Source organism: Pseudophryne corroboree, chromosome 6 (assembly GCF_028390025.1).
Source record: "Pseudophryne corroboree isolate aPseCor3 chromosome 6, aPseCor3.hap2, whole genome shotgun sequence".
Lineage (NCBI taxonomy): Eukaryota > Metazoa > Chordata > Amphibia > Anura > Myobatrachidae > Pseudophryne > Pseudophryne corroboree.
Window position 1 is genome coordinate 448,576,490 of NC_086449.1, and position 24,835 is coordinate 448,601,324.

A 24,835-nucleotide genomic window follows, 5' to 3' on the forward strand; every position below is an offset into this window, starting at 1 on the left:
TAATTTAACCTTTACCGAGAGTCTCCAGGATCTGTTTGAAGCCTACATTAAGATTAGATAATGTTTAATTATTCTGGGACCTGGTTTATTTTCAGCAGCTCACGCTGTGTTCAGTAACCTGCAGTTGTAAATCAAACCAGCGCTTAAAATATGTAATGATATTGCAAAGCAAAGGACGTGATTTATGAATTATGTTATAGCACTTTATCAGCATTGTATAAAGTACAGCAAGGAGTGCAAACAAAATGCGTTTGCTTTGAAGAGACAAATAGATTTTCTTTAATATTCACTCGTATTCTACTCTTTTTTTTCTGTAACAAAGAGTTTGAAGTTAGAAAACGTAAAAATTCATTTTAAAATACTCCATCAAAATCATCTAAAGTAGGCAAGATAACAGAGGAAAGAACTACAGTACCAGCTTCGGAAGGGAATCCACAGTTAGCCAAGCAGAAACCGGTAGATAGTCCTGGCAACTGTCATCATCATCATCCTCATCATCAGGCACCCACAACAGATGCAGTTACTGACAGTCTTATCTGCATCTCCAAGTGTGTCTGCCTCAGTCACAAGTACGAAAACATGCCCTTAGGTCTATTTACTAAGCCTTAAATGGAGATTAAGTCGCTGGAGATAAAGTACCAGTCAATCGGCTCCTTACTGCCATGCCACAGACTGTGTTTGAAAAATGACAGGAGACGATTGGCTGGTGCTTTATCTCCAGCGACTTTATCTCCATCCAAGGCTTAGTAAATAGACCCCTGAGACTTTCCCCATCCCTCCTCTGCCTCTCCATGTATAAGGAGACAAAAGAATCAGATGTGTATATGGAGGTAGGTGTACTCTTTTTTTGTGTATCTGCTGTGTGTAAAATGATTTCCTAAATACAGTACTCAGGGAAATTTATCAAGGTTTGTAGAGATACAAAGTGGAGAGAAATAAAGTACTAACCACTCAACTTCTGTCTTGTTACAGGCTGTGTTTGAAAATGACTGGAGCTGAATGATTGGCACTTTATTTCTCAACACTTTTTCTCTCTCAAAGCTTTGATAAATCCCCCCTCAGGCTTTTCTGTTACTGCCCTCTTAACCAACATCATCTAGATTCTCATTGTATGTGTCTGCTGAATGTTTGTCCTTTTTGTGTTTGACTATTTTTGTTTAACCTTGTTAGACTTGTTTTCTGTGGCATTAACATTCATTCCTCACACTAGTCAACAAAATACAGACAAGAGCATTAGACATAAAGTATATAATATGCAGTGTAAAATATATTACTATGAATACATTTGCTGCTACCATGACTTTAGTTTTGTTCTTGAGAAAACAAAATGGGTCATTTTTAATATCAGACATTAGAGCGCAATATATTTCTTACTTAAAAATAATTTTAGTTTGTTTTTTATGTCAAATTAAAGATACATATTTTATTGCTGGAGGTGTAATTCTTACATTTGTTTATTTCCACTGTATACGATGACATCCCATATTGAATTTTTTTTTATAAAGCTTAAAAATAAGAGTTTAATTTACAGATACTATTTAACTAACTCACTTAATGGGAATATAGTCATAGTTTTTTTTACTGATCTAGGCACACCAAAGAAAGAATTTTAGAACATTAATAACGTGAGAATGCTTCATGCCATGTGGGTGTCCCAAACGTTCCAGAGTTGTTTGCAAAAGCACAGAAAATATTACTTTCTCCTGAGTATACAATAAAGCATGCCATATAGTCAGGGCTGGCTCTCCCATTAGGCAGTTGTAGATAGCTGCCTAGGGCACCAGGATCTAGGGTGCAGGGGGGGGGGCAATACTGGGTCTGCTTATCACAAAATGATGGAGACTCTGAAAGTTGCGTCTTTGTTAAACTTAATGCAGATGACGACTGTTGTACTTCTAAGATGCTACCTACACATTGTTACCTACGGGGCTGGAAAGGAAAGTAGGTACTGGTGTGTGGTTGGGGAAGGAGGGGGTCAACAGGCTGAAGTTTTACTTAGGGTGTCGAAAAACCTTGCACCGGCCCTACATATAGTATATATGTATCTATCTGCTTTTATTTCATATTGCGATTGCTCATCTGTGAAGTGCAAATAAAAAAAATTAAAAAACACAGAAACCTCCCAGCCTCAGCAGGGCAATGAAACCCCATAGTAAATGGACATTTTAATAGTCAGCAATAAAAATTAATTTGTATTGAAACAGATACATTGTTTCCCAAACATTGTTTTGCTTGAGTTATGTAAAGAAAATGGGACACAGGAAAGAAAAAGGAAATGAAAGAGCCCCCCCACCCCACCCCTCCCTTCCTTTCCTTTCCTTTTTCTTTCCTGTGTCCCATAAAAGGGATGAGAGAGTCAAGACATTTTCAAATATCAGGTATACATTAAAAATATATATTGAGGGGCATACACATTGAAATATATACAAAACAATATCAGCAAGTGCACGCAGAGAACAACAGTATTTTATGGGTCAGACCCATCATCAGGGGATTTGTTCAGGAACATTTTTTTCAAATATCACTGTGCTGAAATGCGCTTCTTAGAAGATTAACATTTGAAAAAAACAGAACATTGTTATTATTGATCATAGAAACCAAACAATGAATTTCCTAATAATAAAAAAGCTATCAAATCGACATAGAAAATCTTGCATTGAGCTAGTTGCTTGCGAAGGCAAATCTGTGCAAATGCAAGTGTAGACTCAACGTGGCACAGCAAATCCAGCAATAATGAGCCTCTCAAACTGCAGGCATGACAGCCTAAGCCATTTTATTATGATTGCAGCACAAAGGAGCTAGGACAGAAAGCTATTTAAGGAATCTGTTCATGCCATTAAGCCTGTATATTGTACTCTTTGGGGTTGTTTTTTTATCTTTTTTCTACCTAGTGCGTTTCAATTTCATTGAATATTTTTGTCTTCCAGAAAAGTAACAGCTACTGTATGCATATTTTCAATTATTAGACAAGCATACCTCCAAACAATATAACAATATTGATTTTTATTTTCATTTTTTTTATCCATGTATACAATGTCATGCCCTCTTGTGGACAACATGTGCATATAGTATGGCAGTACAGGTTGAATATCCCATATCCAAATATTCCGAAATACGGAATATTCTGAATTACGGACTTTTTTGAGTGAGACTGAGATAGTGAAACCTTTGTTTTTTGATGGCTCAATGTACACAAACTTTGTTTAACACTCAAAGTTATTAAAAATATTGTATTAAATGACCTTCTGGCTGTGTGCATAAGGTGTATATGAAACATAAATGAATTGTGTGAATGTACACACACTTTGTTTAATGCACAAAGTTATAAAAAATATTGGCTAAAATTACCTTCAGGCTGTGTGTATAAGGTGTATATGTAACATAAATGCATTCTGTGCTTAGATTTAGGTCCCATCACCATAATATCTGATTATGGTAAGCAATTATTCCAAAATACGTAAAAATCCGATATCCAAAATTCCTCTGGTCCCAAGCATTTTGGATAAGGGATACTCAACCTGTATATCATAGTTTCAAATTTAAAAATGTTTGGAATCTTTTTATTTCATTGTTTAAATTAAATAAAAAATATAGTAAACAAAAAAAATCACTGTAGATATTCCTTTTTAATGTGTATTAAAATATGATGCAAATACATTTTAAACTGTTTATATGGATATGGGAACATAGTAGTCTTTAACAGTGAAAGCTTTTTTGGTTTAAAGTACAGATTGATCATGTGCAGTTTTATTTTAAAAATTTATAGGTATTATATAATTATCTACTGCATCAGTCTGCAAAGGTGCAGTAAGAGCTGAGGGGCAGCCCCCCTACCTTCATTTTCTCACAACTCTCACTGGCTATCTGACAAACGACAAACATAGTCTCTCCCACAGACAGCACTGTTTGGATGCTTAGGACTGTTCCCTGAGTCCTGGCAGCATCTGGAGATGTTACCCCCCCCCCCACACACACACACAGCCATGACCACCCCCTGTAAACACACACCCCCATCTCCTGACACAGATAAGAGCAGGTGGGCGGAAATGATGGAGAGAAGAAATGGCACTGAGATGAGAGAGAGATGGAGGTGGGGGACAGAGATGTGAAGGAAGACACCTGTCAATGCCTGAAGCCATCATTCCCTCTCCCATGATATCCCACAGCCCACATCAGCATCCTCTCCCACCCATTAAACCACCATAGAAGGCAGGAATAGAGCAGACACAGATCAGAGAGGTAAATGGGGTAGGGGATAGATATGGAGAAGGGGAGAAAGAAGGAAAGAGATTGAATAGGAGAGTGGGACAGGTGAAAGTAGGGACAGATAGGGGAGCAGAGATGTCAAAGTAGGGGAAGATAGAGGGAAAATTACCATGCAACACTAGGCATACTAGGATTCAGGTAAGATCCCAATAGTCAGAACACCAACAGAGGGATCCCGACAGTCAGAATCTCAATGGATTCCAGAAGTAAGTACCAGGGTTAGGGTAAGGAGTTATCGGAGTGACTAGGGTTAGGCATTGGGGGTGAGGAAGATTAGGGTTAGGCTTCATGGGGCAGATAGGGTTAGGCTATGGGATGGGTGGGTTACAGGTAGGATAAGGGGTAGGGTGAAAATACTTACTGGAACCCATGGGGATTTTGCCCATTGAGCTTCCACTGTTGGTCTTATGAAGGTCATAATTTCATACCCAACCTGGCACAATAGTTAGTGACTTGGGTCCAAAATACTAGATGCTTTATAAATCCCATGAGATGGAAATACTTTGAAAAAAAAGCTTATATGAAAGTAGTTCATAGCACTGTTTACTTTATGAATAAAATGTATAACTGACACACAGTGGGGCTTATTTGTGAAGCAAAAAATAGCAAAGCACAAAATTTCTATTTATATTGGTGCTTTTTGTTTTTTGGTGCAGGATTTGGCATTTGAATGTTCACATTAAAAATATAATTTCTGTGAAGTTGGAGGTTATTTTCATTATTGTTGATTTGTTTGGTACACTGTGACAGTGGGGAGCAGTGGACCAAACATAAGACAAGGACCAAACAGGTGGATGATAAAAATCAGGGTTAGGCAACGTATGGTATTCTGGATACTGTAGCATTACACATCCCAGCATGCCCTGCCACAATTTTATAATGCCCTAATGTATTGCCTACCGATAATATGAATTGAGACGTGATGACACTGTTCATAATAGAGCTGTAAATAGTGGGTTAAATGTAGAGATTCTGACAGTTTAAAATGTAAATTTGAGTTCTTCCTATGCTTGGTTGATCATATGAAAGTCTTGTCAACTCTATTATTACACAATAAAATGTATTGATTGATTGATTGATTGATTGATTGATTGATTGATTGATCATTTTAGATTTCTTGAAGTACAGTAAAACGCTTATTGTATTTTATAATTTATTTGTAAGAGTAGTTTTATTAAATCTACAGTATACAAGCTTACAAGTTAGGAAGACACTTTGTGGCTTATGCGGTACCTATCAGCATTGGGCTTCATTTACATATGCTGGTTACAGGCCTGATCCATCGTTAATATAATAGAATATTGTAATTGGATTTCATTTTACTGCAATTTGAAGCATATGAACATATGAACAGTTTTACATGAAACTATTGTATTGTGCATTCCCCCAAAAATGAAATTACTGTTATAGGTCCATTATAGGGGTATATGTCCACGTTTGGGATGCAGTCAACATGTTGACATTCATAATATTGACACCATAATGTTGACATTTATGTCAATGTTGTTGACATGTCAACATCAAACATGTTGACTTTCTAAAATAGCATCATTCTGCAGAATGACGTTTTAGGGTTAAGCTGCAGAGTTAGGATTAGGCTGTGTGTGTGAGTATGATAGTGTTAGGCTATGGGGGGATGTCAGGTTTAGTCAGTGCCACACTGCTGGGACCACCTCTTTATACACTTTTACATTCTATTCCTGTCATGTCAACATGTCAGTGTCGACACAATGAGAATCAACATGGTCAATGTTAACATGCTGCATATTGACAATAACCATGGCAACAGTCTCATGTTGACATTATGAATGTTTACAAAATATACCAAACCCCCACTTTCTGCTACAATATTTTGGGCAGCAAAGCAGAAAAAAGGAGTAAGCTGTGTACCTGGACAAATGGAGTTTCAATGCAAGAGTGGAAAATAATTTTGTTTTGCATGCATGGTAAATAGTTTATATTTTTGCATGTAGCCTTTAAATGCTGGACAGCTAGCTCTATTTTCACACTGCATTTACATTTGAGCTAGAACACACACATCTTGAATAACACCCCTCAACCCACAACCCCCCCTGGCCCTGCCACCCAGAGTACAACGAAAAAAATTATATATATATATATAAATATTCTGCTGTAGCCAATGACAGGTCGACCTGGCTTTGTGTTTTGGATCATTGTCATGTTGGAACATCTAAGTACGTCCCATGCGCAGCTTCCGGGCTGATGAATGCAAATTTTCCTCCAGTATTTTCTGATAACATGCTGCATTCATCTTGCCATCAATTTTGACCAAGTTTCCAGTGCCTTTGTAGCTCACACATCCCCAAAACATCAGCGATCCACCTCCGTGTTTCACAGTAGGAATGGTGTACCTTTCATCATAGGCCTTGTTGACTCCTCTCCAAATGTAACGTTTATGGTTGTGGCCAAAAAGTAAAATTTTGGTCTCATCACTCCAAATGACTTTGTTCCAGAAGTTTTGAGGCTTGTCTCTGTGCTGTTTGGAGTATTGTAAGCGGGATGCTTTGTGGCATTTGCGTAGTAATGGCTTTCTTCTGGCGACTCGACCATGCAGCCCATTTTTCTTAAAATGCCTCCTTATTGTGCTGTCACGATCCGGGTATCTGGACGCCATTTCTTACCCATCAGATGCCTCCTAAGGCTGGCTCAGCGCTCCAGGACCGGATTCCATCTGTTATCCTGATGTGTACATTCCTGTATCCTCTCCTGTCACTCTGGGACGCTGTCACAGTAAACGCCATATTACACCTGGCATGGCGTCTCCCGCGGCCTCCGCCGCCGTCCCTGAACTTCTGCATGCAGAGTGTCTGAGTGGCGATTACGTCAGCCGCGGCCTCCGCTGTGTCCGCGTGGTTGGATGTGCATCTGTCAGTCTGGCGCCTCCTGTCTCCGGTGGCCGGCGTCGCCATTACTGTTTTCATTACCACATGGATTACAAACCAAACTTCCCTCCAAGTGTCTGCATGGGCGCAGCCATCTTGGATTCTGTCAGCTGATCATTTCCACCAATCTGTTCTCAGTATTGATAATCTGCATAATTGCCTAGCCAATCCCTTCCTTGCTGCAGGTATAAATACACTGTGCCTGAGCAAGGAAGGCGTCAGTGCTTTGATTGTCAAACCTAGTTCCTGTTTGTCTCTCTCCTGTGATTGTCTTCCAGGTTCCAGCTCCTGTCTCAAGACTTCCACCATAGAGATCCGCACCAGCATTCCACCTGCGGTGTAGCCTGACTCTCCAATCCATTGTGGATTTATCTGTTTCCAGCTACAACATTACCTGCTTCCAGCTCAGCTTCCAGCAGAGTACAGCTTCCCTTAAAGGGCCGGTGTCCTTTCTACACTTTACCACTCTCCACCGGTATTATTATTTCTCCGCTCTCAAGTTCTACATTTCAGTTCATATTTCATCGCTCCCAAGTTCATTTATTATTTAACTGGTTCCAGCCAGTATCCACTCCGTGCTAACAACAGTCTGGTTCCAGCCAGTATCCACAGCAGCTGTTTTATCTTCAGCAACCCAGCTTTTCCTGGAACACCAGCTGGCACAATCCTGGGTTATCTCCATTGCTACAGTCGGGCCTGGTAAGGACTTTCCATCTAGAAGATCATAAGAACTATCTCACACTACCAGTGCCCTGTGGCTCCTGCCATCCTGTAGTACCCAGGAACTGTATTTATTCTTTGCTGACTTTTACGTTTTCTTTTACTGCTGCTGTGTTGCGGAGTTGTCATAATAAACATCATTGACTTTTATCCAAGTTGTCGTGGTCACGCCTTCGGGCAGTTATTATTCATGTTACTTACATGTCCAGGGGTCTGATACAACCTCCCAGGTTCCGGTACATCTCAGCCCCTACAACTGAGGCTGCCTCCCGTCAGCTCAGGCCCTCAGTTGTGACAGTAAGCACTGACCTAATGAATCCAGCCGGAGACCAGGATCAAGCGGCCAGGCCGATGCAAGAACTGGCAGCCCGACTAGAACATCAGGAGGCTGCACAGGGCCACATCATCCGCTGTCTCCAGGATCTCTCTACTCGGCTGGATGGGATTCAGACAACTCTCCGTGGATCAGGCGCGTCTGGTGCGTCAACCACAGTGACTCCAGCTATAACCCCACCCACCTTACCCATTTCTGCTCCACGTCTTCATCTTCCAACGCCAGCAAAATTTGACGGATCTCCAAGATTCTGCAGGGGATTTCTCAACCAGTGTGAGATTCAGTTTGAGCTACAACCTGGCAATTTTCCCAGTGACCGTACAAAAATTGCCTACATTATTTCTCTTCTCAGTGGCTCAGCCCTTCATTGGGCATCCCCGTTATGGGAGAGGTCCGACACCCTGCTATTTTCCTACACTGCCTTCGTGTCAACATTCAGGCGCATCTTCGACGAGCCAGGCCGGGTAACCTCAGCTTCATCCGAGATTCTTCGTTTACGCCAGGGGTCACGTACTGTAGGACAATATCTGATACAGTTCCAGATCCTGGCATCCGAACTGGCATGGAACGACGAGGCCCTGTATGCTGCATTCTGGCATGGCTTATCTGAGCGTATTAAGGATGAGTTAGCTACCAGAGACTTACCTTCTAAGTTAGATGAGCTAATCTCACTCTGCACGAAAGTTGATTTACGTTTCAGAGAGAGAGCAACTGAGCGTGGAAGATCATCTGCTCCAAAATCTTCTGCTCCTCGTCAACTGTCACCATCTAAAGATGTGCCCATGCAACTTGGCCGTTCCCGTTTAACTCCTGCTGAGCGCCGAAGACGTCTCTCCGAGTTTCTCTGTCTCTATTGTGCAGCTCCGTCTCACACCATTAATGCCTGTCCCAAACGTCCGGGAAACTCCAAATCCTAGCTCGCCAAGGAGAGGGCCGGCTAGGAGTAATGATCTCCTCTCCATCTCCTCAAGATTGTAATCTCCCAGTCTCGCTTCAAGTTGCTCAACGTTATCGGAACGTCATTGCCCTCCTTGATTCCGGAGCAGCTGGGAACTTTATTACCGAAGCCTATGTTAAACGGTGGTCCCTACCCACCGAGAGACTTCCTTCGTCCATTTCTTTAACTGCCGTGGATGGCAGCAAAATTTTTGATGCAGTTATTTCTTTAAGGACTCTACCAGTTCGTCTGAGAGTGGGAGTTCTTCATTCCGAACTTATTTCTTTTTTAGTGATTCCAAGAGCCACACATCCTGTGGTCCTGGGCCTTCCATGGCTCCGTCGTCACAATCCTACAATTGATTGGACGACTACGCAAATCCTGGCATGGGGTTCCTCCTGTGCTGAGACATGTTTGTTTAAAGTATTGCCTGTCTGTTCTTCCTCCCCCAGGTCGTCTGATGTTCCACCTCCTCCATATCAAGATTTCACGGATGTGTTCAGTAAAGCTTCTGCTGATATCCTTCCTCCTCATAGAGAATGGGACTGTCCGATTGATCTCGTTCCAGGGAAGGTTCCACCTCGAGGCCGAACTTATCCGTTGTCTCTGCCTGAGACGCATTCTATGGAGGAATATATTAAAGAGAACCTAGCAAAGGGGTTCATTCGACCTTCTTCTTCTCCAGCCGGCGCAGGCTTCTTTTTTGTAAAAAAGAAAGATGGTGGTCTGCGGCCGTGCATCGACTACAGAGGTTTGAACGACATTACCATCAAGAACCGTTATCCTTTACCCCTGATTACTGAGCTCTTTGACAGAGTTAGCGGAGCTACCATCTTTACAAAGCTGGACTTGCGAGGTGCATACAATCTCATCCGGATCCGTGAGGGTGACGAGTGGAAGACCGCCTTTAACACCCGTGACGGACATTATGAGTACCTCGTCATGCCCTTCGGATTGAGCAATGCTCCAGCTGTCTTCCAGCATTTTGTCAATGAGATCTTCAGAGACATTCTATACCGTCATGTCGTGGTCTATCTAGACGATATCCTCATTTTTGCCAACGATTTAGAGGAACATTGTTTTTGGGTTAAAGAGGTTCTGTCCCGTCTCCGTGTCAATCATCTCTATTGCAAATTAGAAAAATGCGTCTTTGAAGTCAAGTCCATTCCGTTTCTAGGGTACATTGTGTCCGGTTCCGGACTAGAGATGGATCCTGAGAAACTACAAGCAATCCAAAATTGGCCGGTACCCTTAACCCTCAAAGGGGTCCAGAGGTTCTTAGGGTTCGCCAACTATTACCGAAAGTTTATACGAGACTTTTCCACCATTGTGGCGCCTATTACTGCTTTCACTAAGAAGGGTGCTAACCCGTCCAAGTGGTCTGAAGAAGCCATGCAAGCATTTCATCTTTTAAAACAAAGGTTCATCTCTGCGCCTGTTCTGAAACAGCCTGACATCGACTCTCCTTTCATCTTAGAGGTGGATGCCTCCTCCGTTGGAGTAGGAGCGGTGTTATCTCAGAGGGCTAAAGATGGCCATTTACACCCTTGCAGTTTCTTCTCCCGGAAGTTCTCCCCAGCTGAGCGCAACTATGCCATTGGCGACCAGGAGTTGCTAGCCATCAAGCTCGCTCTAGAAGAGTGGAGGTATCTGTTGGAGGGAGCTTCTCATTCAATCACCATACTTACAGACCACAAGAACCTTTTATACCTGAAGGGCGCACAATGTCTCAACCCTCGTCAGGCCAGATGGGCACTTTTCTTTTCCAGGTTCGACTTTAAACTCCAGTTCTGTCCGGGCTCTCAGAATCGCAAGGCCGATGCCCTTTCCCGCTCATGGGAGCAAGAAAATGAGTCAGAGTCTTCAGACAAGCATCCTATTATAAATCCGTTGGCATTCTCCACGGTAGGGATGGACTCTACGCCCCCATCAGGGAAAAGTTTTGTGAAGCCGATGCTAAGGAAGAAGCTCATGCATTGGGCCCATGCTTCCCGTTTTGCCGGACATACAGGTATCCAAAAAACCCTGGAGTTTATCTCTAGGTCCTATTGGTGGCCAACTCTGAAAAAAGACGTCTTGGAGTTTATTGCATCTTGCCCAAAGTGTGCCCAACATAAAGTATCCCGCCAGTCGCCTGCGGGGCAACTGGTTCCACTATCCGTTCCCCGTCGACCATGGACCCACTTGTCGATGGATTTCATTACAGACTTACCCATGTGCAACAAGTTCAATACCATCTGGGTGGTAGTTGACCGGTTCACCAAGATGGCACACTTCATTCCTCTCACCGGTCTTCCGTCAGCTTCCAAGTTGGCTCAAGTATTCATACAAGAGATCTTCCGACTCCACGGTCTTCCTGAAGAAATTATCTCAGATCGAGGAGTTCAATTCACAGCCAAATTCTGGCGAAGTTTATGTCAAGTCCTCCAAGTCAAGCTAAAGTTTTCCACGGCTTACCATCCTCAGACCAATGGTCAAACCGAGAGGGTGAATCAGGACTTGGAGGCCTTCCTCCGCATCTATGTGTCCTCCTCTCAAGATGACTGGGTTCAATTACTTCCCTGGGCCGAGTTCTGTCATAACAACCAGTATCATTCTTCATCTGCTTCAACACCATTCTTCACTAACTTTGGATTCCACCCTAAAGTCCCTGAGTTCCAACCGCTTCCAGCAACTTCTGTCCCCGCAGTGGATATCACCTTGCATCAGTTTGCCAATATCTGGAAGAGCGTACGATCAGCTCTGCGCAAGGCATCGTTCAGGTACAAGAAGTTTGTGGATAAGAAGCGTCGAGCAGTTCCTGCTCTCAAGGTGGGTGATCGGGTATGGTTATCCACGAAGAATTTGAGGTTAAGAGTTCCCAGTATGAAGTTTGCACCTCGCTATATCGGTCCTTTCAAGATTGAACAAGTCATCAATCCTGTTGCTTACAGACTCCAGTTGCCTCCCTTCTTAAAAATACCCAGGACATTCCATGTTTCCCTGTTGAAACCGCTGATCTTGAATCGGTTTCATTCCTCACTTCCTCCAACTCCGAAAGTCCAAACTCAACGAGGCGTTGAGTATGAAGTGGCCAAGATCCTGGACTCACGTCACCGTTACGGTCAACGACAATATCTTATTGACTGGAAGGGTTATGGTCCTGAGGAACGTTCATGGACCAATGCTTCTGATTTCCATGCTCCTGCCTTGGTCCGGAGATTCCATTCCAAGTTTCCTCAAAAGCCAAAGAAGTGTCCTCGGGCCACTCCTAAAGGGGGGGGTGCTGTCACGATCCGGGTATCTGGACGCCATTTCTTACCCATCAGATGCCTCCTAAGGCTGGCTCAGCGCTCCAGGACCGGATTCCATCTGTTATCCTGATGTGTACATTCCTGTATCCTCTCCTGTCACTCTGGGACGCTGTCACAGTAAACGCCATATTACACCTGGCATGGCGTCTCCCGCGGCCTCTGCCGCCGTCCCTGAACTTCTGCATGCAGAGTGTCTGAGTGGCGATTACGTCAGCCGCGGCCTCCGCTGTGTCCGCGTGGTTGGATGTGCATCTGTCAGTCTGGCGCCTCCTGTCTCCGGTGGCCAGCGCCGCCATTACTGTTTTCATTACCACATGGATTACAAACCAAACTTCCCTCCAAGTGTCTGCATGGGCGCAGCCATCTTGGATTCTGTCAGCTGATCATTTCCACCAATCTGTTCTCAGTATTGATAATCTGCATAATTGCCTAGCCAATCCCTTCCTTGCTGCAGGTATAAATACACTGTGCCTGAGCAAGGAAGGCGTCAGTGCTTTGATTGTCAAACCTAGTTCCTGTTTGTCTCTCTCCTGTGATTGTCTTCCAGGTTCCAGCTCCTGTCTCAAGACTTCCACCATAGAGATCCGCACCAGCATTCCACCTGCGGTGTAGCCTGACTCTCCAATCCATTGTGGATTCATCTGTTTCCAGCTACAACATTACCTGCTTCCAGCTCAGCTTCCAGCAGAGTACAGCTTCCCTTAAAGGGCCGGTGTCCTTTCTACACTTTACCACTCTCCACCGGTATTATTATTTCTCCGCTCTCAAGTTCTACATTTCAGTTCATATTTCATCGCTCCCAAGTTCATTTATTATTTAACTGGTTCCAGCCAGTATCCACTCCGTGCTAACAACAGTCTGGTTCCAGCCAGTATCCACAGCAGCTGTTTTATCTTCAGCAACCCAGCTTTTCCTGGAACACCAGCTGGCACAATCCTGGGTTATCTCCATTGCTACAGTCGGGCCTGGTAAGGACTTTCCATCTAGAAGATCATAAGAACTATCTCACACTACCAGTGCCCTGTGGCTCCTGCCATCCTGTAGTACCCAGGAACTGTATTTATTCTTTGCTGACTTTTACGTTTTCTTTTACTGCTGCTGTGTTGCGGAGTTGTCATAATAAACATCATTGACTTTTATCCAAGTTGTCGTGGTCACGCCTTCGGGCAGTTATTATTCATGTTACTTACATGTCCAGGGGTCTGATATAACCTCCCAGGTTCCGGTACATCTCAGCTCCTACAACTGAGGCTGCCTCCCGTCAGCTCAGGCCCTCAGTTGTGACATGTGCATCTTGAAACAACCACACCACTTTTTTTCAGAGAGTCCTGTATTTCAGCTGAAGTTATTTGTGGATTTTTCTTTGCATCCCGAACAATTATCCTGGCAGTTGTGGCTGAAATTTTTGTTGGTCTTCGTGACCGTGATTTGGTTTCCACAAAATCCCTCATTTTCCACTTCTTAGAGTTTGAACACTGCAGATTGGAATTCTCAATTGCTTGGATATTTTTTTATATCCCTTTCCTGTTTTATACAATTCAGTTACCTTTTCCCGCAGATCCTTTGACAATTCTTCTGCTTTCCCCATGACTCAGAATCCAGACACGTCAGTGCAGCACTGGATGAAAGATGCAAGGGTTTTTCAGGACTCCAGAAACTCACTGACCTTTTATACACATACACTTATTACAAGCAAACAGATCACAGGTCCTTCTGAGACCTGCTGCAGCAGGAAGTTTCCCTTCCCTGCAGCTGCAAACACTGTGTCACATCCTGTGCAACCAGGTCAGATAAAGCACCTGCCTATGTGGTCGCATCTGATACGACCATGCCAGGCGAGTGATTAAAGAGTAGTGCATTAATAAATGTATATATGATTGCATGTTAAGAAGATACTTTGGGACTGGTTCTTAATTGGGTGTTTGCTCATTTTCTTAGGGTACACATATCCATACTGTGTACTGTATGTACAAAGACAGATACATATGCACACGCTCACTTGCTGTGTCCAGTGCATGCATTTACCACTGACTAATATTTCAAAGGGGATTGGATCTCTTTGTCTTCATCTGTTATCCTGACTAAAAAGAAAAAACAACTTGTACTGTAGCTTTCACTCCCTGCAGCATTTCTACATAAGCTGCATGCATTTCATTTCAATAACATATTTTTTAATTATGTGTATCTACCTTATAATCTGATATAAGTGATGTCTTTTTACGGGCAAAGATTGCTGTTTTGATAAATTCCTGTTTCACCCAGTGATGCAGCTTCATGCCTTCAGCTAATTCCCTGTCTGGCAAGACATTATCTGCAGAACTGTACTGTGCCAGATAGCCATTCACATCATGTCAAATGGTCCAACAATGTGCATTGCATCTGTATCTAAAGATGTTCAAATAGAAAATTTTGTTAGTCACATTTTCATTTAGTAACAAGGATTGTTTTCATGCCCTGGAACATAGGACTCAATTATTTTTATATAATGCAGGCATTTGGGTACCTGTTTACATCAGCTCACTGATGCCTGTGGAATAAATTCATTTGTGTATTTTTAGAACTGCGACTAATTGGTAGAGTTTTTTAAGAAACAAGCAAGGTGCATTTTAAAATCAATAACTGGTAAAGTCTAAAGTACTTGGCTGTTGTTCTGTTTACCTTTATTCAATGCTAAGGGCTTTACCACTTACTGGTATGTCAATGATGTGTAGTAAGCAATTCAGACACTTTTAAGTAATACACATTGAATTGTATTTCTGCTTGTGGTCTAGAGCTAGTCCTTGTACAGCCCTTGTGTTTAAATATTGCAGAATAGACTCCCAGATATACATTCATAGCTATAAGTATCCATACATATTATTCTTACCATTATCTTGAAGTGGGGACTTTTATTATTTTATGGTTCTGATATCAGAAATCAGTGTTCTGTGCTTAGATATGCATAGCAAATTATAGCCAGGAGTAAAATGAATACAGCAGAAGCACAACAGAGCTAATTTTAGATCTGATCCTTACAAAAACACAGCTAAAGGAAAACAACTGGCATTTAACCTATTTGGATAATATCAATTCCTCTACGTTTGTTTATTCAGTCAAATTGAACATGTTTTCTAGTTATTCGTAACTCGTATTACAGTATGCTAATATGAATGTTTTTCCTGAGAGTTTGACTTGCTGTGTCTAAAACATACATGATCAATCTGTGTCAGTATTTCCTTGCATCCTGTGCTATGGAAAAGTTGCAGATGACTAATACAATCTACTTATATATTGCAGATGACTAATACAATCTACTTATATGGTAAAAATAAAAATATTCTAATTGAAAGAGTTACATTGCAACTGACCTGGGGAAAGAATGACACATTGATACATGCATGCTTGCTCAATGTAGCGCATGTATAATCTGCAACTATCAATAGGGTAATCAAAGCATGAGACACTGCTAGTCTTAAAGGCGATTGAGTCTTACATATACTGTAAATATGCTGTTAATTTAGATGTATAATGCTAATAGGAAGGTTATAGGTCTGATGCTTAGCTGAATGTGAAAATGACCATAATTGGTTCCACATAGCGTGCACAGTACTTAATGCCCCCCTAAGTGCTTCAGTTGTTTTATACTGTAATTGTCATCATCATCATCAAGTTCCACTTGAAGCAGTCTGTACGTGGTGATAAGAATTCTCATGTAAACCCATATTTCCACTTCTCTACCTCTGTATAAACCACATTAGCATTGAAGCTGCCTTACAGAACTTTGCCTAGGTGAGTACCATATGTCCCACTTATGTACTTTAAGTCGCAAGAAGAAATGTGATCAAGCTGCATGCACCTTGTTGTAGAGCCTGTGGGAAAGCATACAAAATTCACTGTGCCAACAGGCATGTTTACTACAAACCATCAGTCCATATGCCTCCTATATGAAGATTGAACTCTATCAGTTGTATTGTACTATTATATCTAACATGTACTAATAAATCTATTATGTAATTCAGTATATGTTACATTGAAATAAAAAAATGTTTACTACATATAAAGTTACTGTTATGACAAATGAGGTAATTTTGAGCCAACGTACAATACATAATTAATCCTATGAATACAAATCTTTCAAAGACCCTAAAAGAAAGTGACAAGAGCACAAGTGAATGCTGGATAGACATTTATGGAACGTGTTCTATTGGGTCCTTGTTTCTACCAGTATTATGAATGCGCCTTGATGCGTTTTATTGAGACCTAATTGTAGTTGGGCAACACAGACTGAATCTACTAAAGATAAAGAAAAAAGATCCATGTGAACAAACCCTCACTCTGGATACATATGTACAATGTGTTCTCATAAATCATTGCTGCAGTTGCACCAAACAGCCCCTCTTGGCATGCAAGGTCCTGTGAGACTCTACTAGTGAAGGGCTGATTTTTTTGCCAAACATACATCTTAGTCGCAACGCAATGTGACTAATACTCACCAGGGGACTGTGCTAATTAATCTGATATGCGACACTCAGTGTTGGACTGAGGCAGGGAGGGCCCACCAGGAAAATGCAGTGATAGGGTCCCATGCTTAGAAGCTTGGCTAACCAGTAGTGCATGTTCTGGGCCCCTTGATACATATATATTGCAAATACCCCTAGTGCATGCATGATAATGTACCAGATTAATAACACTGTAGAAAGTACACCATAGTTCTGTGCAGTATAATGTAACATATGCATAATGTGTAATTCAAATGCAAAATCTGATCTCTAGAGGAAGGGGTGCCCCCCAGGCAGTAGGGCCCAACGGTGGTTTCCCCTGTACCCTGGTGGGCCAGTCCGACCCTGGCGACACTTGTATATTGTGGGTGGCCGAGCATCTGAATATGTAGACAAAGTGTTATAATGCATCAGTCACAGTTTTTTTCCAGTACAAGTTCCATTGTGCTCAGTGTGCAGACCCAGTCACACACTATACAAGTGTCACATATCAAAGGAATCCTAGTCACATTGCAACTAAGACACATTTTCTGCAAAAAAACACCTGCGTGTTTTGCTTTGGATCTGGCATTCACTCTGTGTTGTGTAACATCACTGTGGAATTCCAAGACATGATAATATCATAGAACTCCTGAGCCACGTGTAACATACTTGTGATTTCATTTCTTTGTCTCAAATATTGGACACTACCACACTAAATGCCAATTTGCTCTGCAGTCCATATTGGATTGCCAGTTGAATTCTATTCTGTGCACAGGCATTTTGCCCATATTCATGTGTGAAGTTAGATTCACATAATACCAAAAAATCTACAAACTGTTTTCAGCACGAGTTTGATATAGAAATCTGTAGATGCATGCTCCTTCTGAAACAAGTCAGCCAACAAAACATGACTAATTAGCTAGTTGGCAGTATGCATAAGTAATTTGCAGAAATCAATGTCAAAACACACACATTTTAACCCACTAATTTCCCATAGATCATTTTGTGAATATGCATAAAGAAATAAGGAAAGAAATATTGAAATTTGCCCTAATTTTAGTCCATTACTATAAAGTAAACAAATCTGTTGCAAATTTATGCAATGACAAATCTGGTAGTTAACATAATTCCTTTTCTTAATTCAAGGTTTATAGACAGTTAAAGATTCTAATATCAAACTTGCAGTTACTTAATGCATGGAGATAGCTCCAGTGGGAAACAAGTGTGAATCAAGCAATGTGTGAGGGACATGACTGAAATGTTGATTGGGAGGTGATGGTAATTAATAAGGAGCTACAAGTAAGGAATGAAGCCTAAATAGTTCTATAAAATGGTATTTTTAATAGGAGCAAAACCATTTGTTCAGTTTCATAATTATTTGGCTTCTGCATGAAAATGTCACCTGGGAGTTTGTAATAAGTGGAAATAAGTATTTGGCACTTAAGATGTTGTTTTGCATAACAAAATAATTTTGACTAAAATGTGATCTAAAATAATAAAAAGTTGGACTAAAATAATACATTTATGTTATCAGACCAAATGTTTGTTTTAATCTGGAAAGTTCATTTGATTATTTGTCTTCCGGAAAGTAAAGTATTTGATAATTGAAGAAACTACAATTAGTGTAATGGGGGGTACATAGAGATCGGTGCTTAAATTCTAGAAATTAAGCACGGATCTCTCCGTGTGTATGCCCATAGTGATAGCGATGCGCAGTCCCGCACGTCGCCTTCACCAGTACTAGATTGACCTGCATGCAGGCACAATCTAGTACATTGCTCTTTTCACCGCTGGCGAAATGAGCAGTCCACTCGCTCAGCACACATTGTGATGTGTGCTGAGCTAGATCGCTCAGCACGCATCTCTGGGAAAATCTCACCATGTGTACTGGCCTTAACAGACTAGGGCTCAGTTAATTAGTATCTGCCTTTCCTCACCTCTCAGTGCCTTTTGGCCCTGCAGAAGAACCAGGTATGTAATCTTGCATCTTGAAAGATAAGGGAGGACGGTGGTGCTGTAGGTGGTGGAGGGGTGGTCAAAAAAGATTAGGTATCTGGGACTGAACCTTCACTCAGTAGACTAGGTCAGAATATATAAAGCTTATTATTAGAAATACGGACTTTAGGTTTAATTATCTGTAATCAGGTAGTAGTCATCATTTAGCCTGCCCCGGAACTCCTGTAAAACTAGCCAATGGGACAGTCTAAATGATGACTGACAGGCTGAGCAGTGTATTCCTGAGTCATGCTGGTTCCTGGGGATGGAAGCCAGGACATATGTTACATACAACTTCACATGTATGTTCATATGTCCTGGCCAGCCCCCTGGCACACTTTGGGTGGTGCTGCAGCACATGGGCAGCAACCATCGCTGGGTAGTAATATAAAATGTGGTTATTGACCTCACAATTGTTTGGTATATGATATGCAGAGCCGGCCATAGACATAGGCAAACTAGGCAATTGCCTATGGCATTTGATATGCCTAGGGGCATCAGCAACTTCTGCTGATTAAAATGATATGCAGCATGCCTATATTCTGTGTGTAGCATTTCATATGCAGATACAGCCACAGTCTCCCACAGTATATAGGCATGCTGCATATTATTTTAATCAGCAGAAGCTGCTTGTGCATCCTAGCCACATAGCAATGCAAATAAGATGCATTTTCATTAAAAAATGTGCCCGACATTAGCATTGAGGCAAGATTTATGAGGACACATCTGTATTCAAGCAGAGGCAGAGGTAACAGTGTTAGTGGCAGTGTGAGTGTTGTGTGTATGTGAGTAGGATGGTTGTGCAGTAGTGTTCGGAATATGTGTAAGGAGCATTATATGTGTCATGTAAAAATGCATTAATAATGTGCAACATATGTGTAAGGGGCACTATGTGTGTCATTATGTGTATAAGGACATTAATAATGTGCGGCATATGTGTAACAGGGTACTACTGTATGTGTGTCATTATGTGTATAGGGGCACTAATAATGTGCAGCAAACATGTAGGGGGCACTATGTGTGTCATTATGTGTATAAGGGCATTAATAATGTGCGGCATATGTGTAAGGGACATTATGTGTAAAAGGGCATTAATAAAGGTTTTCATAATGTGTAAGGCGCATTATGTTTATAAGGACATTAATAATGTGTCTCATATGTGTAAGGGGCATTACTGTGTGGCATTATGTGTATAAGATGCTCTACTATGTAGCTTTACGTATAGAAAGGGCACTACTGTGTTGTCTAATGTGAATAAAGAGCAATAGGGTGGTGTGTAATGTGAATAAGGAGCAATTCAGTGTGATGTCATGTGAATAAGTGGCTCTACTGTGAGGAGCAACGTTTATAAGGTAAAGTGACACTACTGTGGGATATAATATGAATTATGGACACTATCGCATGATCAAATGTGAATAAAGTTGCAGTACTGTGTGGCGTAATTGGAATTGGGGTTACTATTGTGTGGCCATGCCCCTTGCCAGCAAAAACACCCTTTTTGGGCTGTGCGCCAAATGTGCGAACTGTTCCTATTTAAAATATAGGGGGTACAAACCCCAAAATATGGACAGCTATGGATGAGAGGTGATGGTGCTGGGAAAGAGGTGCAAGGTCAGAGGCGGAACCAGCGGTGGTGCTTGGGGGACACCAGCCAAAATCTTGCCTAGGGCATCATATTGGCTAGGGACGGCTCTGATGATATGGATTATTTTCCAAGTAATGGTATAAAAACCAAACTCAAATCTTGTTTTATACACAGCTTTCAGACCAATATCTTATATATATAATAATATAGTTTAGTAAATAAGTGCCAGTATTTTGCATGCAACACTCTTGTCAGCTCTCCCCTTTTGCCATTTAAATTTATTAGCATATTAATTTTAATTTTATCTGTAGACTTTCTCATTTTCTTACACATTAAGGAGGCAGACAAGGTTTTATGTATTAGACATTTTGCTTTTTGATGTGAAATCAGTCGACAGCAATTTTAAGAAAGATGAATGAGAAGTGGGTAGTGGATATGTTTTTCTGGATGAAATTAGTAATAGCAAGCTTCTGTGTTATGATTTTCCACACTAGAATGCTGAATCTGAGCTTTTAATAAAATTTCATTAAGGACACGGTATAGTCAGCCTAGCTGAAGTATTTAGGAATAAAAGAATATGTGTGATGCATACAGATGAAGAAATAACTTTACTATCAAAATACAGATTTTTTTCTAATTTTGTAAAAAAGACATCACTGCTTTTTCCATGTAACATATAAAACAAAATTATGATAGGAACCATGGGGGAAATTTACTAAGCTCCCGATTTTGACCGAGATGCCGTTTTTTCATCAAAGTGTCATCTCGGTAATTTACTAAACACTAATCACGGCAGAGATGAGGGCATTCGTAATTTTTTGCAAGTCCAAGTAAAAAATTACGAATGAATACACCATCGGTCAAAACGCGGCTGTTTAAGTATGAATCTCGGTCATTTACTAAGAAGTGCAAAGCAAAAAAAAAACAAACACTGCCGTGAAAAATTACAACTCGTAAAAAAGTGCTAAAAAAAAACAGACCTTTTTTTTTTATTCGTGATTGGATAGGCATGCACGGATCCATGAGATCCGTGCATGTATATCAGTGGGAAGGGGTGGGAAAGTGCTTATTTTTAAAAAAAAAATTGCGTGGGGTCCCCCCTCCTAAGCATAACCAGCCTCGGGCTCTTTGAGCCGATCCTGGTTGCCGAAATATGGGAAAAAAAATGACAGGGGTTCCCCCATATTTAAGCAACCAGCATCGGGCTCTGCGCCTGGTCCTGGTCCCAAAAATACGGGGGACAAAAAGAGTAGGGGTCCCCCGTATTTTTAAAACCAGCACCGGGCTCCACTAGCTGGACAGATAATGCCACAGCCGGGGGTTACTTTTATATAGTGCCCTGCGGCCGTGGCATCAAAAATCCAACTAGTCACTCCTGGCCGGGGTACCCTGGGGGAGTGGGGACCCCTTCAATCAAGGGGTCCCCCCCCCAGCCACCCAAGGGCCAGGGGTGAAGCCCGAGGCTGTCCCCCCCCATCCAATGGGCTGCGGATGGGGAGGCTGATAGCCTTTGTTGTAAAAGAAAAGATATTGTTTTTAGTAGCAGTACTACAAGGCCCAGCAAGCCTCCCCCGCATGCTGGTACTTGGAGAACCACAAGTACCAGCATGCGACGGAAAAACGGGCCCGCTGGTACCTGTAGTACTACTACTAAAAAAATACCCAAAAAAAGACAAGACACACACACCGTGAAAGTATAATTTTATTACATACATACATACACACATACATACATACTTACCTTAAGTTCCCACGCAGGTCGGTCCTCTTCTCCAGTAGAATCCAAGGGGTACCTGTTGAAGAAATTATACTCACGAGATCCAGGGGTCCAGGCTCCTCGGGAAATCCAGGGGTAATCCACGTACTTGAAAAAAATAACAAAACGGTGTCCCGACCACGAACTGAAAGGGGACCCATGTTTGCACATGGGTCACCTTTCCACGAATGCCAGAAACCCACTTTGACTTCTGTCTAAGTGGGTTTCTTCAGCCAATCAGGGAGCGCCACGTTGTAGCACTCTCCTGATCAGCTGTGTGCTCCTGTCCTCACTGACAGGCAGCACACGGCAGTGTTACAATGTAGCGCCTATGCGCTACATTGTAACCAATGCTGGGAACTTTCTGCTCAGCGGTGACGTCACTTTAGGTCAACCGCAGGGCAGAAAGTTCCCATCATTGGTTACAATGTAGCGCATAGGCGCTACATTGTAACACTGCCGTGTGCTGCCTGTCAGTGAGGACAGGAGCACACAGCTGATCAGGAGAGTGCTACAAAGTGGCGCTCCCCGATTGGATGAAGAAACCCACTGACCTGACCCGGTAATTCAACCAGGGTTATAAGCAGTGTTATTCCTGGGTTGAATACCGGGTCAGTGGCTCTGTAAACGGATTCCCGGGTCGAGCCGATCCGGGACCCGTTTGCAGGATAGGGAGAGGTGGTGCTGACATGAGCTCATCTCCCAGCGCCACCTTCACCTCCGCCCCTGCTGCCGGGTCCACCCCCTGCCACTATGGCAACCAACCCAGCATATTTCTGCGTCTGGAAGCCATCAGAAAGAGGTAGGAGAGTCTCCAATGCTGGATGCCACCCGGGAATGACCCATTTCCAATTCCCGGGAAGGATCTGGCATTGGAGATGTGAAAGGGGTACAACTGGAATTAGGAGCAGATTAGTGCTGCAGCATATAGTCAGTGACAGCAATATGTATGATCTGGCCCTAATCTAGAGATGTGATCATAGGCATGAGTAGGGCATTGAGGGGTTTGCATTTCATTTATTTTTCCCTGTAAAAATTACTATTTGTTTTTCACTTGCATTTTGTTGGTTCCATGTTCGAGATTAAAACTGGAAAAATATCTGACATAAATTATTTAGATTTCATGCTTGACATTGCAAAACCATGTGATTTCAATTAGAGACAATTAGGGACATTTATATCTACTGTGTACGCTTATCTCCCAACTACCTCCTTTTCCATGGGACAGTCCGGAATCATGGCCCCTGGGAGGGGCAGTGCTTGGGCAAACGTGTTGAGTTTTGTTCAGATGGGCACATTTTTTTTTGTTTCTGTTTATCTTAATCACAGTATCATATAATGTTACAGTTTAATCAATGGTAAATGTGCTTGCATATCAAGTGAAGTACAGTACATCCAGCAATACAGTGTTTTACATTATTTTTCAATGACCATTTCAAGTTATGCAGTCTTAAATTTCTTTAAAATATGCTGAGTTCAGTTTCAAAGCACTGAAACTTATCACTCAAGGACATTTCTACTTTTATTTGACACTTGACATTCTCCATGCAGTGAGTAAATTGCAGGAATTAGGTAGAACTAAGGGAGAATTTGGTCTGAATACCTGTGCACTGCAGTACCAAGAAGCACAATTCTGTGAGACAATTGTGCCATCAATTTCCAGTCCGTTATTTATTGCATTGTTATTCTCTCTTCCTCTTTATTAAAAATAAAGGGAACAGAGTTATTGTATACTGATGATTCCCACCAGCTGCACTTTATTGGTCTGTGAATCATGTCATTAATGTGACAGAAACATTGTGTATCTGTAGCATCGGCTTATTAAAACCTAGATATCTGGATATGGCTGGACACACAGCAGAGCTCTGTGAGTGAGTGAGTGAGTAGGTAGGTAGGTATACAATGAATGGTAACCAGAAGGACAGGAAAATAACTTGAGAAGGGTAAGTCAGACTACACAATGAACTGTAGTTCTAGTTATTTTTGTCTCTAAAATCCACTTTGCATGTCCTTTTTCCTGCCAAATGCAGCTGTATTATAAATAAAACTGCTATCACAGTATAGTTGAAATTACAGCTCTTTCTAGCAGCAGTATTATACACATGGGATTCATTTATGACTGAGCTGCAGAACATAAATGTGTACATATTGTGTACCATTCCCATTAAAATTGCTTGTGTTTGGCATAAATTGCCCATTTATCTACAATGGTTTGGACACCTATTTTCCATGGCGGCTCCTGGGATGAATCCAAAATTCAAGTAGGGGAGACACACCAACTGCCATCCCAAATGCTGACAAACATCGTCGGCCGGGACTCACTGGCAGTCGGAGTGGCTCCTCTTTTTGAATTTTGGACTACACTACAGCCGCAGCTCGGGAGCTGCCACTGCCTGTTGTGCATTTTTGTATCACAGTTCTCATGCACAGAAGCATGAATAGGTGTTAAATTATGTCAAAGTGTTTCCTATTTCATCTTCCCATTGCAAATGTCTTCATTTTTTGCATTACCCTACGCATTTCACTGCAACATGTATGCTCCTAAATGAGCATCATTTTATGTGGTTCAGCCCATTTAAGATAAGA

General features: G+C 41.9%; 1 protein-coding gene across 2 annotated transcripts in view; it reads left to right on the top strand.

Annotated features, from left to right (window-relative positions):
• Nucleotides 1–24,835, top strand: part of TAFA5 (TAFA chemokine like family member 5) — a 777,120-nt gene that overhangs the window by 76,835 nt on the left and 675,450 nt on the right. The gene's annotated exons all lie outside the window — the stretch shown is intronic.